Source organism: Cryptomeria japonica, chromosome 8, assembly GCF_030272615.1.
Source record: "Cryptomeria japonica chromosome 8, Sugi_1.0, whole genome shotgun sequence".
Taxonomy (NCBI): Eukaryota; Viridiplantae; Streptophyta; class Pinopsida; order Cupressales; family Cupressaceae; genus Cryptomeria; species Cryptomeria japonica.
This window is the reverse complement of record NC_081412.1, coordinates 104,629,022-104,646,247: the sequence shown is the minus strand read 5'-3', so window position 1 is coordinate 104,646,247 and position 17,226 is coordinate 104,629,022.

Sequence of the window (17,226 nt, the reverse complement as noted above, 5' to 3'; positions counted from 1 at the left end):
ATCAACCATATGAAAGCATGCAAGTAGATCAAGAGAATACTTGGGCTGCGATAGTGTAATCCCAGAAGGTGACTGTGAAATCTCTATCCTGAGAAAGTAGTGCAAAAGACCCAAGTTAGTCATAGCAAATTTGTCATGCAAAGTAGATTTGACCCTACTAATGATGGATGTGGTGCTCCCTATAATGATCAAATCATCAACATAGATCACAAGTATCAAGTGAGAGTCATCCTATCACAAAATGTAGACATTCAGATCAGAATGACACTTGGTGAACCCTACTGAGAGAAGAAAGAAAAACATCTTAGCATACCAAGACCTGGGGGCCTTCTTGAGTCCATAGAGAGATTTCCTTAGTCTGCAAACAAAGGAAGTATCGTGAATGAAACCCTATGGCTGCTCCATATAAATCTCCTCATCAAGATCACCATGAAGAAAAGCACTTTTTACATCCATCTGATGTACAAACCAACCATGAACTGCAACAATAGCAAGTGTCAAGCGAATGAACTTCATCTTGGCTACGAGTGTAAAGGTCTCAGTATAGTCAACACTTGGAACCTAAGAGAAACCTTTTGCAACAAGACAAGACTTATACTTATCCACACTACCATCCACTGCAAACTTGGTTCGATAGATCCACTTACATTTGTTAGGGGTCCCATAGATACTGAGAGGGGGGGGGTGAATCAGTATCTAACCGGTACCTACAATTTCTTAACTTAAAACACGCAGAACATAATATAACAATGTACCAGTATGCAATAAATAATGCAATACACAGAATCAAGAACATCCACATGAAAAGCACACCATAACACAGGATTTTAATGAGGAAAACCGGTGTGGAAAAAACCTCGGTGGGATTTGTGACCCACAATATTCATTCACTAGCCAATAAGAGAATATTACTTACAATAGGGGCCTACACATGCAGGAAGGCCAACTTCCTAGAGCTCACTGCTCAATGGGAAGTCACACTGACTTACAAATAAGGATTATACTAATCCAATAACTTGTACTGCTTTACAATAGCATCTTCAATGCCAGATTCAGTACCAGTTCCTACTCTGTTCTTTACATATACCCTTTGACCTATATTTCGCACATTAGGTCTACCTAATATTTTCCTTAATACTTCTACATCACTCCTACAAATGTCTACAAAGATCTCCTTTATATATAAGAGTCATTTTACAATTTTCCAAGTCAGCTTACAATAATAAACAAAATATTGTATAACAAAAATCCTATCAGCCTCTGTGCCGGTATACTTCTTTTATTCTGTGTTGGTGCCGGTGTCGGTGTTGAGTGTGATCTACTGATGCCGGTATAATGTATTTGTCAATGCCATAGGATTTCAAGTTTGCCATCAATGACAAAACCTTCAATCACATACAATGTCTCATTGGAGTGTGCATATGCCAACAATCTCCCCCTTTGGCATTGATGGCAACACTCATGAGAAATTTCAAAAAGTATCCAAAAATGTGTAGTCCAAAAGTGTTACCAAAAATGTGTGTGCTCCCCCTGAGCATATGATTCCTGTGATTTGAATTTTCTCATCCCACTACTCCCCCTTTAGCATCAATGACAAAGGTTGTCAAGATGTCAGTAGAGTTTGTAGTTTCATTTATCCATAACCTCAACCTTGTAGTTGGGTAGTTATAATCTGAAAAAGATATCCCAAAATCAAGTTTATAATATCCATAAACTTCTTACTATCCTTAATTGATGTCTCTGTTCTCTTCATTGTACCGGTGAGATGCTGCAAATGCTCTGCCGGTGTTTTTCTTCCCTGTGTTAAAGCCTCAGAAATTTCCTTCTGCAGAGATGCTAGATAGTCCAATCTTGGACTTAGTTTAGATCTCAAATGTTTTGCCTTATTTATTATTCTTTCTTTCTCTTTTTCCAATTTGAGTAGTTCTTCCTCAAAATTTGCTATCTTCTCTTCAAAAACTGATAGTGTATTAGATGAGTTGACAAAGATGTTTGGAAGTTTACTTATCTCATCCTGTACCTTGCTTATTTTCTTCTCAATATCTATAGTCAAAAAGTTTGTTTTATAGGTATCTTTATACAGAATTTTCTATTCTTTCAACAAATTATATAGTTTTGATAGAAGTGTGTCAAAATCTCTATTACACTTCTTTATTTCCTCATCAAAGAATTTCTGTTTTTCAATTTCTACCTTATCCTTTACTGACTCTTCCTTTATTTTCTCAATGTTTTCTAAGATATATTTACACAATGTATCCAATTGTCCTAAAGAATCTTTATTATCTATATTACAGTTGGGAGCAATTACCTTCAAAATTGGTATGGAATCATCAATTGCTTTGTAAGCTTGTGAGCTGCAGTTGGTTATTTTCTTGATAGAATCTAATAACACCTCAGTCACATTTGTTGATTTGTATGCTGATGATGATCCAACAATCTGAGTACCAATGGAAGTAACCAAGCTTGTATTGACCTCTGGTAGGTCAGTTTGTGTCTGCATTTCTTTAAGCACTGGTTTTCCTACTTCACTAGTTACCGGTGGCACTGTTTCCTTATGTACCTATTCCGGTTGATGTTGTTCCAGAGCCTTTAGCTCTGTTTGTTTCTTTGTATGTTTCAATGCCTTAGTCTATGACTCAGTCTCTGCCTTTTTCTCTCTATCTTCTGTCGATTTTTCTGTTTCCCCTGCTACTAGAGGCTCATTAGCCATATCTAACTTATCAGTTGTATCTTTGTCTACTACTATGTTGATCTTTTGAGTATCAACATCCATAGTGTATAGAACTTTAGAATTAGGATTATTATCCTCTACATCCATACTCTCAGTTGCCGGTTGATCTTTAGTAGTTGTTGTTTTCACCGGTGGAGTATTTAAAGAAGGTGGGGGTAAGTTGTCTTTAACTTTGATGCTTGGTGGTCCGCCAACTTTTCCTTTCCCTTTGTCTCTGTCTTTCTGATAAACCTTTATAGGTTTGGGATTCCTATACTCTTCTTGTTTTTCTTTCTCAACCAAGAATATATCCCATCCATCTTCTGTTTCCTCTATCACCTCATTAACTCTTCCTGCCATTAGTGAAATATGTCGGTGTGTAGTAGAGAATACTGACTGGTTGGCCTTTGCAATCAGATCATCAATTTCTTGTGGAGAGTTTACTGGATATACAGTAAGTAATCTCTCAATTTTTATTTTCTTATCCAATTCTATCATTGCTTGTCTTCTTGCCTCTAGTCTTTTGAATAATTCATCAGGAATTTCATTGACTACTTCCATAAAAAATTTCTTGTACATATCCATGTGTAATATAACACTATTTTCAACTTGCTCTTTTTCATCAACTGTTAGAGTGTCATAAATTTTCTCTATGTTCTTCAATTTACCTTCCTCTGTGATTTCATTCGGTAATATATCAAGAGGGGCCAAGTTTGTGTTTGTCCTTTTCTTCTTCTTGGGTGTCCATTTCTTCTTTGGCATGGCCTTTCTTATCGAAGATCTCACAACTTGCTACTTTTGCCTTGTCCTCCTAGGTGAAGGTGTGGTTGCCGGTGAGGGATCTCTTTTTCTTACAACTCTTTTAAAAGTTGCAAGCATGTCACTTCTTGAAGAAGTACCTACCAGTGATAGGGGAGTTTTAGGTTGTGGAGCTACTAACTCATCCTCTGTTATGTTGGTTTTCTTCAATACATCTTCTTTAATGACTTTTGCTTGTCTGGACCCTTTCCTTACAACTGCCTCAACCTTTTTCACCCTTTTCTTTGATTGAATTTGTCTTTCAATATTCTCTGCACTACCAAATACTTCTTCCTTTGGCTATCTAGGGGCTTCTAGAAGTGCTTTGGCATATGTTTCAACTATGTGATCATCTGTTTCATATCCCATCTCGATTACCCAAACTGTCCTTGGGATGACTGCTTCCATCCAGATTTCATCTTTATTGATGACAAAGCATATATCATCTTTGTATTTGTCTACAATCTTATATGATAACCTTACTCTTTTCTTCAGTTTAGCTTTTAATGCTTGAAAGAAGTCCTTAATATTGTTTTCCTTGTTCTCACCCATGGTAATGAATAGTTCAGTCAATTGTTTGCCTACCGGTATGTCATATCCAAGTTCTTTGTAACCTATACCGGGAACCTGTTTTGTCATGTGTAGCATTAGGTATACCAACAAATTTCAAAATCTGAAAGCTCCTTTCTTGTCCTTCTTGATCTTTCCAAGGTTGTCAATTAGTTCATCCTTTAACCACTCACATATGTCAATTTTTGCATTATCTGTGACCATGTCATAAGCACTCTTAATGCATAAACTTGAAACTGAATTAAGTCTATTAGCATGAGTAGCTTTATAACCTAATATCATACTGATGAATCTCACAATGATATCTGTTACATCATTAACCCTTAGAGACCTTTTGTCAAATGTTGCACCAGTTAGGGTTATAACTAGGTCATTGGAAACCTTCTTGGTTTTATCTGGTCTCTTACCGGTGCTCGGTAACCCTGTGACAGCTTTCATAGCTTCCTTGGTGATCTTATGGATTGCATCTAACTAGAAAAATTCTCCATGTACACTGCTTAAAACTATCCTAATCACATCCTTTGGAAATTCAGGAATGCTAAGGGTCTATGTAAATCCTAGGGTCTCAATGATTTTATGTTCATCTTTAACATTGCCGGTATTATCACATATCATGGTTTTATACATGGTTTTAATTTCCTCATCTCCTAACTCTTCAATGTTGTAGTGGATGTACATTCTGGGGTCTTCAGCATACACAACTCCCTTAGGAATTTGAGAAAAAGCACCTAAGGTATCATCCTTCTTTGCTATCTTGGGAACTGTGTAGGGGAAAAAGTGAGACTAGGTTAACATGCCCTAATCCTACCTTTTGACACACATTACAGAATACGAAAGAGCCTAGAGGTATCACACAATTGGCTACTTCTTTTTGTGAAAGAGAGAGCCATGGGCTACCTATTAGGATTTCTATTCCTTTGTTGAAATTGAAAGATAAAATGATACAAGTTCAAGTCCTATTCCCAAAATGCATGTATGAACTAATAACAAGATTGCAGAATTGAGATTAAACAATAAAAAGCTGTAAACACAAGGATAAAACAAGAATACAAATGCATACCTGAAGTCAAAATCTAAGTGATAATGTTCGAGACGGGGGCACGGGCGCCACTATCCTGATACTGTGCCGGAAATTGCACCTAAAACTGCAGTCTTGCACTCTAGAAACTATCGAAAATGTTGTCTGTTAGGAGGACCAGGGTGCCCAGCGCCTCTATCCCAGGGACCAGGGCACCTAGCGCCCCTGTCCTGGTAGGACCAGGGTGCCCCACACCCCTGTCCAGGTCTTTTTCTCTACAATTTGGTGTGGAGTGTTGTCTCGACCTGCTTTTCTCGGATCTGTAACCTGCGGTGTCGTCCGAGTCCTAAAACCTGCACTTATATCTGAAAAGGGTGTGGGTGGCTATATAGGGTTTTGCCTTAGTCAAACCCCCACTTCGGTGATTTCCACCTCCATGAATAGCCAAGTTGTATTGTAAAATGTATTATGTGTGCAGACCTTGTGTGTGTGTAAGATCCTAAAATGCAAGTAAGCAAACTAGAGCAACCTAGAAAGTAAACCCTAATTGCTTGTAATTGATAATGTAGATGCTCTAAATCAATATGCAAAGTGATCTAAAGCATGAACAAGTGATGTATTTAAGCTTATGCAAAGACATGAAAACAACATGAAATCATACCCAACCCCAAGGGAGAGGTACAAGCCAATCTTCAGTTAGTAATCTCCTATTGTTCTTCAATGCCTTCCAAGCCCTAAATGGATGAGTGAAATTGATAAATGCTTGATAAAGGGATGTTGAATGTTGTTGAAGTCTTCAAAGATCTGCTCTTTCGCTACATATGAGGTTCCTTAAAACAAAAAATTAGATCCTTTCAAATGAAGAAAGAGAGCTCTTATGTATGAAACCCTAGATCATAATTTCATCTTTTGGCCGACCTAGAAATTGAATCTCCTGCCAATTTCTTGGGGTTAAGCTTTATTTTATGATTGGATTGTGCTCCTAAAATTTCGAGAAAAATGTCCGGGACCATGTGCACTCCGAGCGCCACGGTCCCGACAACTTTTCACCAAATTTTCAGGGCCGTCGGATATGATGATTTTAGAGAGAATCCCGAAGTTACAGGTGATTTTGAGATGTTTTGACCCTCGAAACCAAGCCCCCAAGTTCAAAATAGGACTTAATTAGGGTTTTTGATTGAATGATGTATTGGAGGAATAAAATGAAAAGGGCACACTTTAACGAAAGGGCCCAACTTTATGACGTGGAGAATGGTGAAATAGGACCTTAGACCTAATTAATTTGATTAATTAAGTGCTAAAGGAGAAATGCAATGCAAAATGTAAAATGCACCAAGGCAGGTGCTAAACTAGGTGTGAAATTGTACCACCCTAGCAAGTGCGTACAATTTACGATGCTACATTTAGCCCCCACTTTATCAGTCATATGAGTACTATGTGCATATGCAAGCTAAAGTATAGAAAAGTAAACATTATTTGAAAAAGGATATATCCATAAGTTGTCAGACGAAGCCCCTAGCGGTATCTGCAGTACACAGTTAGGAACCGCACCCTACAAAACACATGTTAGATCACAAAATCACCTAATGCTTACTAAGGAAAGTGATGAAATTTGTGAGTAGCTATATGCCCCCCCTGTTTCGACTTGCTTATTAGGGAGGTGAAACAAGGTAGCATGTTTACTTACAACAAATTGTGTAAGAGAGTATTGATGAGGGATGTTCACTGAAAAGGCTTCATCAGAGCACTTTTTGGAACATCCCGAGAGTAGGGGAATGAAAATACAATTCCTACGCAACAAATGGTTCAAAAATCGCACCTCCCAAACTCAAGTTATGATGAAATGAGTGATAGAGGAAAATTAGGGTTTTGAAAGTAAAGGTAAAGGAATGAAAGTATATACCTTGAAAGTGACATTTGCATTCGTCACTTTGTTGATTTCTGAGTATTGTTCATTACAGTGGAGCCCACATAGTCATCATCATGCCTTCACGATGACTAGAGCATCCCACGAGGATTGAGATCCTGCACTAGGCCGTGATCGACGACGAGCCACTGGACGAGGTCAGTTGACTGAATGTTGACTTTTGATTTTCTGCATTTTGACTTTTTGTGATCGTTTGCGGGCCCTGGAATCTGACCCTGGGTCCCACCCAGGGCGCCATGGTCCCTGTGGGGCGCCATGGTCCCTTCAGGGTGCCATGGTCCCAGACAGGGTGCCATGGTCCCAATCAGGACTTGGCGAGAGATGTCAGGGTTAGCATATGATGTTCGACAGTTTGCATGAATGATTTTGATGATTGAGTACTGATTATAGTTATGTTTTTGTGTTACAGGGTCTCCCATACATGAGAGAGCATACGGTGGGACAGATTCTTTGCAGTTTACGAGATTAGATTCCTCGGTTGACTCAAGCAGAGACAGACACATTGTCGATCGTGGGTTTATGGTATGCGATCCTCATGCTAGCCATTTGATTCCATCCTACGATGCTGATGGCACTGATGGAGCGATGGGATCCTGACACATGCACATTCCATCTCCCAGTAGGAGAGCTGACGGTTACACTTGAGGATGTGTACCGCATACTTCATCTTCCTATCAGAGGAGCTACTGTGAGATACGCGACCGATCGGTCAGTGGAGGACCATCAGAGGGAGCAGGTATATTGCATAGGGAGAGTCATGCCGAGCGAGATGAGAGGTCACATCATGGTCAGCTAGCTCTTACATCCTACAGGAGAGGTGCCCCTTGTGAGACGTCTTATGATCGCCATCATAGTACTAGCTGTCTGCCCTAATGGGCGAGGTACGCACATGCATGGGGGTCTCACATGGTGCATCAGAGCTATGGAGAGACACAGGAGAGTATATGCTTGGGGTCAGAGTATGCTTGCACATCTCTATCACGACCTTGAGGAGTATGTGTTTGGACAGGGTTGCAGCTTGATGACATGCACACTTCTGCAGGTGTGGATATTTGAGCACTTCACATGCACCAGGCCTGTCATCTTTCTGATGAGTACGGCTAGCGAGCGACCTAGGGTGTTTGCTTATCCACTTACTAGCGAGTAGAGATTTGGAGATCTACTATATTGGAGAGTGATATTTGATAGATTGACAGCTGAGGTGACAGTATGGAGACCCTATCTGCGGATGCATAGATGGGATGGGATGGAGAGACAGTTAGCATGCTTACAGAGGAACCACCTACTGTGGGGACGATATTCACATATCATAGTCCCATTCTACTTTGATCGAGTATGGAGGCAGTTCAGGCTAGAGCAGTGTGTTCCAGCCGATGTACCCATCTATACTCGACACTCACGAGTCCTTCCCAGACCTAGAGCAGTAACGAGACCGACAATAGATGACATCAAGACTATAGATATAGAGGGATCTGATCAGGATGTAGTCACTGATTACTCTGCAGAGCCTGGAGCACAGTGCAGGTATGTCTCATGGTTTATGAGATCATACCCAGCTCCTATCTTTCCACCAGATCACCCGACAGGCCATCGAGGCCCATGGAGACATGGAGACCGAGATGAGGACCAGGGATCCAGGTTGGAGGAGCCAGAGGAGGGAGAGGGTCATGAGGAGGCAGGAGATCTTGATCCACCCATAGGAGATCAGCCTAGTGCCGAGGAGGAGGAGGAGGAGGACACAGATAGAGATGAGGAGAACGAGGATGCAGGTGAGGATGCAGACGAGGATGAGGATGAGGATGAGGATGAGGATAGAGATGATGAGGAGGGGTTAGATGCAGCTCCCCACCATTCAGGAGATGATACCATAGCCTTGGATCCTCCTCTTATTCCCCAAAAGGGGGAACATGAGGTGATACGGAGACCTATTTCTAGTACGGTCCAGCCTACACCCATCGTGCACAGATTATTTGAGCGTGGGGAGCCTAGTAGTTCCTAGTCACAGATGCTACCATATCATGATCCCTACTAGCGTGAGGGAGATCCAGGTATAGTAGGTTTATATTGATTGATTAATGTTTTGATGATATAGAATGGTACTAATACAAAAATCTATTCTACTACTACAACTAATGTGCAGGAGTGGTGTTCCCTGATTCAGCAAGCAGTGACAGACATTTCCATGATGGCACAGATCCCTAGTTCCTCACAGATTGCTTATAGGCCTCAAGGGAATGCGGGTCGGCATGAGGACTTGTTTTCCCCATTCCGAGTATAGGTAGACATATGGAGGGAGAGAGAGAGTTCTATCAGAGAACCTTTAGCGGGCACAGTGAGATCTAGCAGCAGCTCAGGCCGAGGCTACCTCCTATCATGCGATCCTTACGGATAGGGATTGTAGGAGTTCCTCTCAGAGTCACTCGCGGTCTATATTGTGCTACACACCTATGGGTCCACCTGCATGGCCAGATCAAGAGGGAGCATCTAGTCGTCACTCTCCAGCCACCAGCCCTAGGGATAGGAGATGATTGTAGGATAGGTCACATTTTGGATTGTATGTTCAGGATTTAATTTCCATGTGATTGATTTCTCAATGCTCCATGATTAAATTGATACATGTGTGACTTAATTAAAATATTTAATCAAGTACTACATTGATGATAGGGAAGAAATATGCATTAAGTCTAAGAATCATATAACTAATGTGATTTAATTTTGAACTTAAACACAACATGATACGATTCTACTTAACACATAAAGACATTGTATAATATGCTAGCATAATGGAAATGTAAATCTTTTACAATTTACATAAATGAATTCAAGACAAACTATAAAGTAAAGAAACACGCTTGTCGAGAACGAAGCAATATAGATTAAACACCATATCGTTTAATTCTATTTTGCTCTAATTAAGATATACTAACATATTACCCAATGTTGATGAACTGAAAAGAAGCTTAGATGAAATGAAAGATAAGGAATGGAAAATTAAGCATAACATCTACGCAAGTGCATAGCATTGATAGGTTCTTTAAGAGGCGTACCATCTACATCCGCTATTTTGTAAGCACCTGATCCATGATCTTCAATAATGATATATGGTCCAAGCCAATTAGGACTAAATTTTCCCTTTTCTGCAGGTAAGGCATTCACATTGCGCTGATTCTCATAGAGGACTAAGTCACCTACCGAGAAGGAACGTTGAATAACCTTATCATTATAGCTTCGTTGTAGAGTTTTGTGATATGCTTGAATATGCTCAAGAGCATTTATATGCTGTTCATCAAGCATCTCAAGCTGTTGAAGTCATTGTTCTCTATAAGAGTCATCGTTTACTATACCTTTGAGAGAAACCCTAAGTGATGGAATCTCTAACTCTAAAGGCATAATAGCATCAGCACCATAAACAAGATTATAAGGGGTAGTTCCTGTAGCAATTCGTACACTTGTTCGATAGGCCCAAAGAGCATAGATTAGCTGATTACTCCAATCGTTACCATGCTTATTCATGGTTTTGCGAAGAACTTGTTCAATTATCTTATTGGATGATTCGGCTTGACCGTTTGACTGAGGATAGTATGGTGTAGAAAATCGATGTTTGATGTGATACTTCTCGAGGAATTTCTTCACGTCCTTGTTCTTAAATGATGTCCCATTATCTGAGATTATAGTGGAAGGTATCCCGAATCGAGAAATGATGTTTTCTAGAAGAAATTGACAAATCACTTCAGTAGTAGTAGAGCGAAGGGGAATAGCTTCTACCCACTTCGTAAAGTAATCTATTGCAGTTATAATGAAGGTGTGTCCTTGAGATGAAGGAGGAGAGATTTTACCAATGAGATCCAAACCCCATGTGGAGAAAGGCCAAGAAGCTACTTGAGAACGAAGTTCTTGGGCAGGAGCATGAATCAGATTATTGTGTTGTTGACATTGATGACATTTCTTAACAAATGAAAAAGAATCCTTCTGCATAGTTTTCCAATAGTATCTCATACGAAGCAATCTTTGAACCAAGGATTTGCCTCCAATATGCCCCCCACAGGCACCTAAATGTGCCTCTTCAAGAGCAACAGGGATTTCCGATTTGTTAAGACAGCAAAGGAGAAGACCATCATAACCCCTTCGGTAAAGGACATTAGAAAGAATGATATATCTAGCAGAAAGCTTGCGGATTCTAGCCCTAGTGTTCCTATTGGCAAAATCAGGAAAGGTACCATCGGTCAAATATCTTATGATATGTGAATACCATTCATCTGAGTCTATAAAGTCACAACATGTTACCAAGCTAGAATCATCTATGATAGCTGGAGAAATAAGGTTGTGAATAACAAATTTAAGATCAACCACAGGGTCCTCTAAAGATACAAGAGAAGCCACACATGCCATTGCGTCCGCATGTCGATTATCTTTTCGAGGAACAGGTTCCATGGTATAAGAATCGAATTTTTGTAATAAAGAGATAGCAAGATCTTTATATTGTGATAATTTGTCTTGTTTTGCTTGATACAGTCCTGTTACTTGTCTTATAATCAATTGAGAATCTCCATAAATATGTATGTGCTTTATATTCAGAGCTAAGGCTGCTTTCATTCCCGCTATAAGAGCCTCATACTCAGCAATGTTATTGGTACATAGGAAATTTAGACGATAGGATAAGGGAATAGATTTCCTTGTAGGAGAAATCAGAACAACACCTGCCCCCAATCCCGTACGACACTTAGAACCATCAAAGTATAATTCCCAAGTTTCATCTTTTTCTATAGAAAAAATGAAGTCATCGGGGAAAGACTCAGAATTAGGGAAGGAGAAAGGTGAAGGGGCCTCAACTAAGTGGTCAGTCAATGCTTGCCCTTTAATTGCTTTTTGTGAAACAAATTTAAGGTCAAATTCAGTTAACATCATAACCCACTTAGCTAGGCGTCCTGATAAATCAGTTTTAGAGAAAAGATGCTTCAAAGGATCAAACTTTACCATGACGTGGACTTCTGAATTTAAAAGATAATGTCTCAATTTCTGAGTCGCAAACACCAAGGCCAAGCATTGTCTTTCTATCGCAGAATATTGGGTCTCATAATCGAGTAAGGTATGACTTATGTAATAAACCGAACATTCCTTACCATCTTTATCATGTTGTGCCAACAATGCTGCAAGAGCATGAGTGGAAGTAGCTGTATACAGAAGGAAGGGTTTAGAAGGTTCGGCAGGTTGAAGAATAGGAGGACTAGCCAAATACACTTTTAAATCTTCAAATGCTTGCTGACAATCTTCGTTCCATTGAAAAGTGATATTCTTTTTGAGAAGTTGAGTAAAAGGAAAGGTACAATCCGCAAGTTGAGATACAAACCTACAAATAGCTTGAATCTTTCCTTGTAAGCTTTTAAGTTGAGACACATTTCTAGGAGGTGGCATGTTGACAATAGTATCTATTTTCTTAGTGTCCACCTCAATCCCATGATGTGAAACTATGAACCCTAATAGTTTTCCACTATCCACACCAAAAACACATTTCCGAGGATTCAAGCGCATGTGATATTTATGAACTCTTTCAAAGATTTGACAAAGGATTTTAATATGATCTATGCGAAGAATGGATTTGGCTAAAATATCATCAACATAATCCTCTAAAATCTTATGCATATAATCATGAAAGATAAGGGTCATCGCTCGTTGATAAGTTGCACCAACATTTTTAAGTCCAAAAGGCATCATTATCCAACAAAACGTACCCTAAGGAGTGATGAAAGTGGTTTTGAATTGATCTTGAGGGTTAATGAAAATTTGATTGTATCCTGAAAAACCATCCATGAAGGATAACAAGGCATGTCCTGTCGTAGAATCAACTATCATGTCAATGTTTGGAAGAGGGAAATCATCTTTTAAAGAAGCTCTATTTAAATCTTGAAAATCGGTACACATTCTTATTTTATTATCTGGTTTAGCCACAGCGACAATATTTGAAATCCATGGGGAATAGTCAATAGGGCGGATAAATCCAGCCTCCAATAACTTTTCAATCTCAGCCTTAACAAGCAGAGCCACCTTAGGATTCATTTTTTGAATCTTTTATTTCATGGGCTTAGCATTGGGAACTAAGACAATATTATGAGTGACAATCTTAGGATCTATACCAGGCATGTCAGAGTATGTCCAAGCAAAGATCTCAGGGAATTCATGCAATAAATCTTCATATTGTTTTTGTTCCTCTTCATCCAAACATTTTCCAATTTTAATAACTTTTTCCTCCTTGCAAGGATCCATCTTAACATCAATGGTGTCACTTATAAGAAGATTACTTTGTTGAGGAGTATCCTTTAATTGAGGGAATTCTTTCACAATCTCATCATTATCAATCTCTTTTCCAAAATAGGCTTCAGTGTTCAAACAATAAGGGAGTCCCCTATTGTGATGATAATGAGGAAGAGTATCATATGCTCCTAAAAACTCAGCTAAAGCATCATCAGTAGGAAAGATATCCAAAGCACAATCACATGAAGGATCCCCATCAATATACTCGGGGTGTTGCATTGATAGAGATGTAGAAATAGCATTAACACTAATGCATGGTCTTTTAGAAGCTTTAGTGCGTTTGCAGGGATTATAGCCAAGTCCAAAGGCATAATTGTGAAAATTATTCTCTAGAGGAACCTTTATCCCTTGTTCATGAGCGCCACAACCATTTCCATGATACCCATGCTTAGCAAAAATGTGAAAACCACGACCATAACGATCAGCCATTTCAGAAAGAGAAGGTGGTTTTTCATAAGACAAAGAATCACACTCTTCAAAATTAGAGGTGTGAGGAGAAGAAGTTTGAGAAGCGGCCACAAAATTATTACTCATAGGTTCAGGTAAGATTGACTGATTTTTAGCTTCTTCCTTCTTTTCAACTTTAAGCTCTCTAGAAGGAACCTTATATTCACCTACAAAGGTGGGATTGAAATCAAGAGATCCCCAATCGTCTTCTGCGAGAACCTTCTCAGGATCAACATCCTTCTTATGTGTAGATTCAAGTCAAGAAGAATCTTCTTCAGGAGCTCCAGACTCATCCAAAGAATTTTGATCATCAGAGAGCAAGGATTCATTGATAGGTATCTTGTTTAAAGAGTCATCACTAGACAAGGATGGCTTAGAAGGACCCCCTTTGGAAGTAGATGTTTGTAGACAAGCTTGGAAATTAGTATCACCTATCAAGGTATATGTCTTATTGTTATAAATAAATTTAACTTGTCTATGCAATGTAGAGGGGACAGCTTGCATACTGTGATCCAAGGTCTCCCTAATAACAAGTTGTATGTTAAATTTCCCAACATAACATGGATAGGAGTAGGCAAAGTAACAGGTCCCACTGTGAGGGGTAAGGTGATAATACCTAATGAAGTCTTATCCACATTGTCAAAGCCTCGAAGAGGACGAGAGTCAGGCTCAATGAGGGATGTATCCACATTCATTTTATGCAATAGATTAATGCTACACACATTAAGGCTAGAGCCATTATCTACTAATGTTCGTCTTATAGCAGTGGCTTTCATGATAACCACAATCATCAAGGGATCATATTGATGTTGAATTTCACTAGTAGGCAACTCATCTTGGGTAAACACAATTTGAGCCTTAGGATTCATCACAGAGTTAACCAAAGATGCTATATTACTAGATGTATTCGGTGGAGGAACATTCAAATCTTTCAAGGCATCTTGTAACATTCCATGATGAGTGGAAGAAGTTTGAATCAAATCCCAGAGGGATATCTTAGTAGGGGTAGCTTTAAGTTGTTCTATGAGATCATATTCCTTACCCATAACTTGCGAAATACGAGGAGCTTGTGGAAGAATTGGTTGAGGATTAGGAAGAGAAACTAGAATAACAGGAGGAGGATTAGGCTGCCTATTATTTCTGGTGTGATAATTATGGGCAACCGCATGATAACTATCTCTAGTTAATTGCTTGGCATAACTATAAGGACTTATAGGTTTTCTTCCTTGCACAGTGATGATTGGTTTATTCGGAGTATGAAAGGAATCATGATCATACCCTCCTTGGACAGTAAGGAGAGGTGATTTAGGAGAGGTGGGAGAAGGATAAGCACCTTGGACTTCAAAGAGAGGCTTGTTATGCTCATTCAAGTTTATCATGTTAACCAATTTAGCAGTCTTGTTCTTGTTTAAAGATTTTGATAAAGCCACAAAGTCATCAAGAGCATCATCCAACAAAGCATGATCATATCGATTAAAAGGTTTATCTTTTGATTCAAAAGGAGACATCTCCTCATAGAGGGGATTGCTGAAAACAACCATGTTACTAGATTTAGTGGAAGAGTTCATAGGAATGTACCCTTGAGAGGAACCATTCGACTTATCTTTCTCATCACACCTAAATGGCATAGTAACAAGGTTTATGAGTCTTTGGTAAAATGAAGGTTTGACATCTTTAGGGTTCAAAAACTCATCTAAAGCTTCATCTAATTCATCTTGGCTATACTCATAATAATCATCATAAGCATGAACATTTTGCAAATAAAAGTCTGACATTTTGAAATAAAGGTTGCATAAAATTTAAACACACAATGCAAAGAAACACACTCCCTTTTTTTTCTTTTTAATGAAAATGAAATGAAAACACACTAAATCTAGATCTAGATCTAACAAATGCAATGCAAGAGGAAGAAATGATAGATTCACGTCGGGTTCACCAAAATGTGTAGGGGAAAAAGCGAGACTAGGTTAACATGCCCTAATCCTACCTTTTGACACACATTACGGAATACGAAAGAGCCTAGAGGTATCACACAATTGGCTACTTCTTTTTGTGAAAGAGAGAGCCATGGGCTACCTATTAGGATTTCTATTCCTTTGTTGAAATTGAAAGATAAAATGATACAAGTTCAAGTCCTAATCCCAAAATGCATGTATGAACTAATAACAAGATTGTAGAATTGAGATTAAACAATAAAAAGCTGTAAACACAAGGATAAAAAAAAAATGCAGATGCATTCCCAGAGTCAAAATCTGAGTGAAAATGTTTGGGATGGGGGCGCGGGCGCCACTGTCCTGATATTGTGCCAGAAACTGCACCTGAAACTGTCGAAAATGCTATCTATCAGAAGGACCAGGGCACCCAGCACCTTTGTCCCAGGGACCAGGGCGCCCAGCGCCCCTATCTTGGTAGGACCAGGGCACCCCACGCCCCTGTCTAGGTCTTTTGCTCTGCAATTTGGTGTGGAGTGCTGTCTTGACCTGCTTTTCTCAGATCTGTAACCTATGGTGTCGTCCGAGTCTCGAAACCTGCACTTATATCTGAAAAGGGTGTGGGTGGCTATATAGGGTTTTGCCTTAGTCAAACCCCCGCTTCAGTGATTTCCACCTCCATGAATAGCCAAGTTGTATTGTAAAATGTATTATGTGTGCAGACCTTGTGTGTGTGTAAGATCCTAAAATGCAAGTAAGCAAACTAGAGCAACCTAGAAAGTAAACCCTAATTGCTTGTAAATGATAATGTAAATGCTCTAAATCAAGATGCAAAGTGATCTAAAGCATGAACAAGTGATGTATTGAAGCTTATGCAAAGACATGAAAACAACATGAAATCATACCCAACCCCAAAGGAGAGGTACAAGCCAATCTTCAGTCGGTAATCTCCTATTGTTCTTCAATGCCTTCCAAGCCCTAAATGGATGAGTGAAATTGATAAATGCTTGATAGAGGGATGTTGAATGTTGTTGAAGTCTTCAAAGATCTTCTCTTTCGTTGCATATGAGGTTCCTAAAAACAAAAAATTGGATCCTTTCAAATGAAGAAAGAGAGCTCTTATGTATGAAACCCTAGATCGTAATTTCATCTTTTGGCCAACCTAGAGATTGAATCTCCCACCAATTTCTTGGGGTTAAGCTTTATTTTATGATTGGATTGTGCTCCTAAAATTTTGGGAAAAATGTCCAGGACCATGTGCACTCCAGGCGCCATGGTCCCGACAACTTTTCACCAAATTTTCAGGGCCGTCGAATATGATGATTTTAGAGAGAATCTCGAAGTTACAGGTGATTTCAAGATGTTTTGACCCTCAAAACCAAGCCCCCAAGTTCAAAATAGGACTTAATTAGGGTTTTTGATTGAATGATGTATTGGAGGAATAAAATGAAAAGGGCACACTTTAACGAAAGGGCCCAACTTTATCATGTGGAGAATGGTGAAATAGGACCTTAGA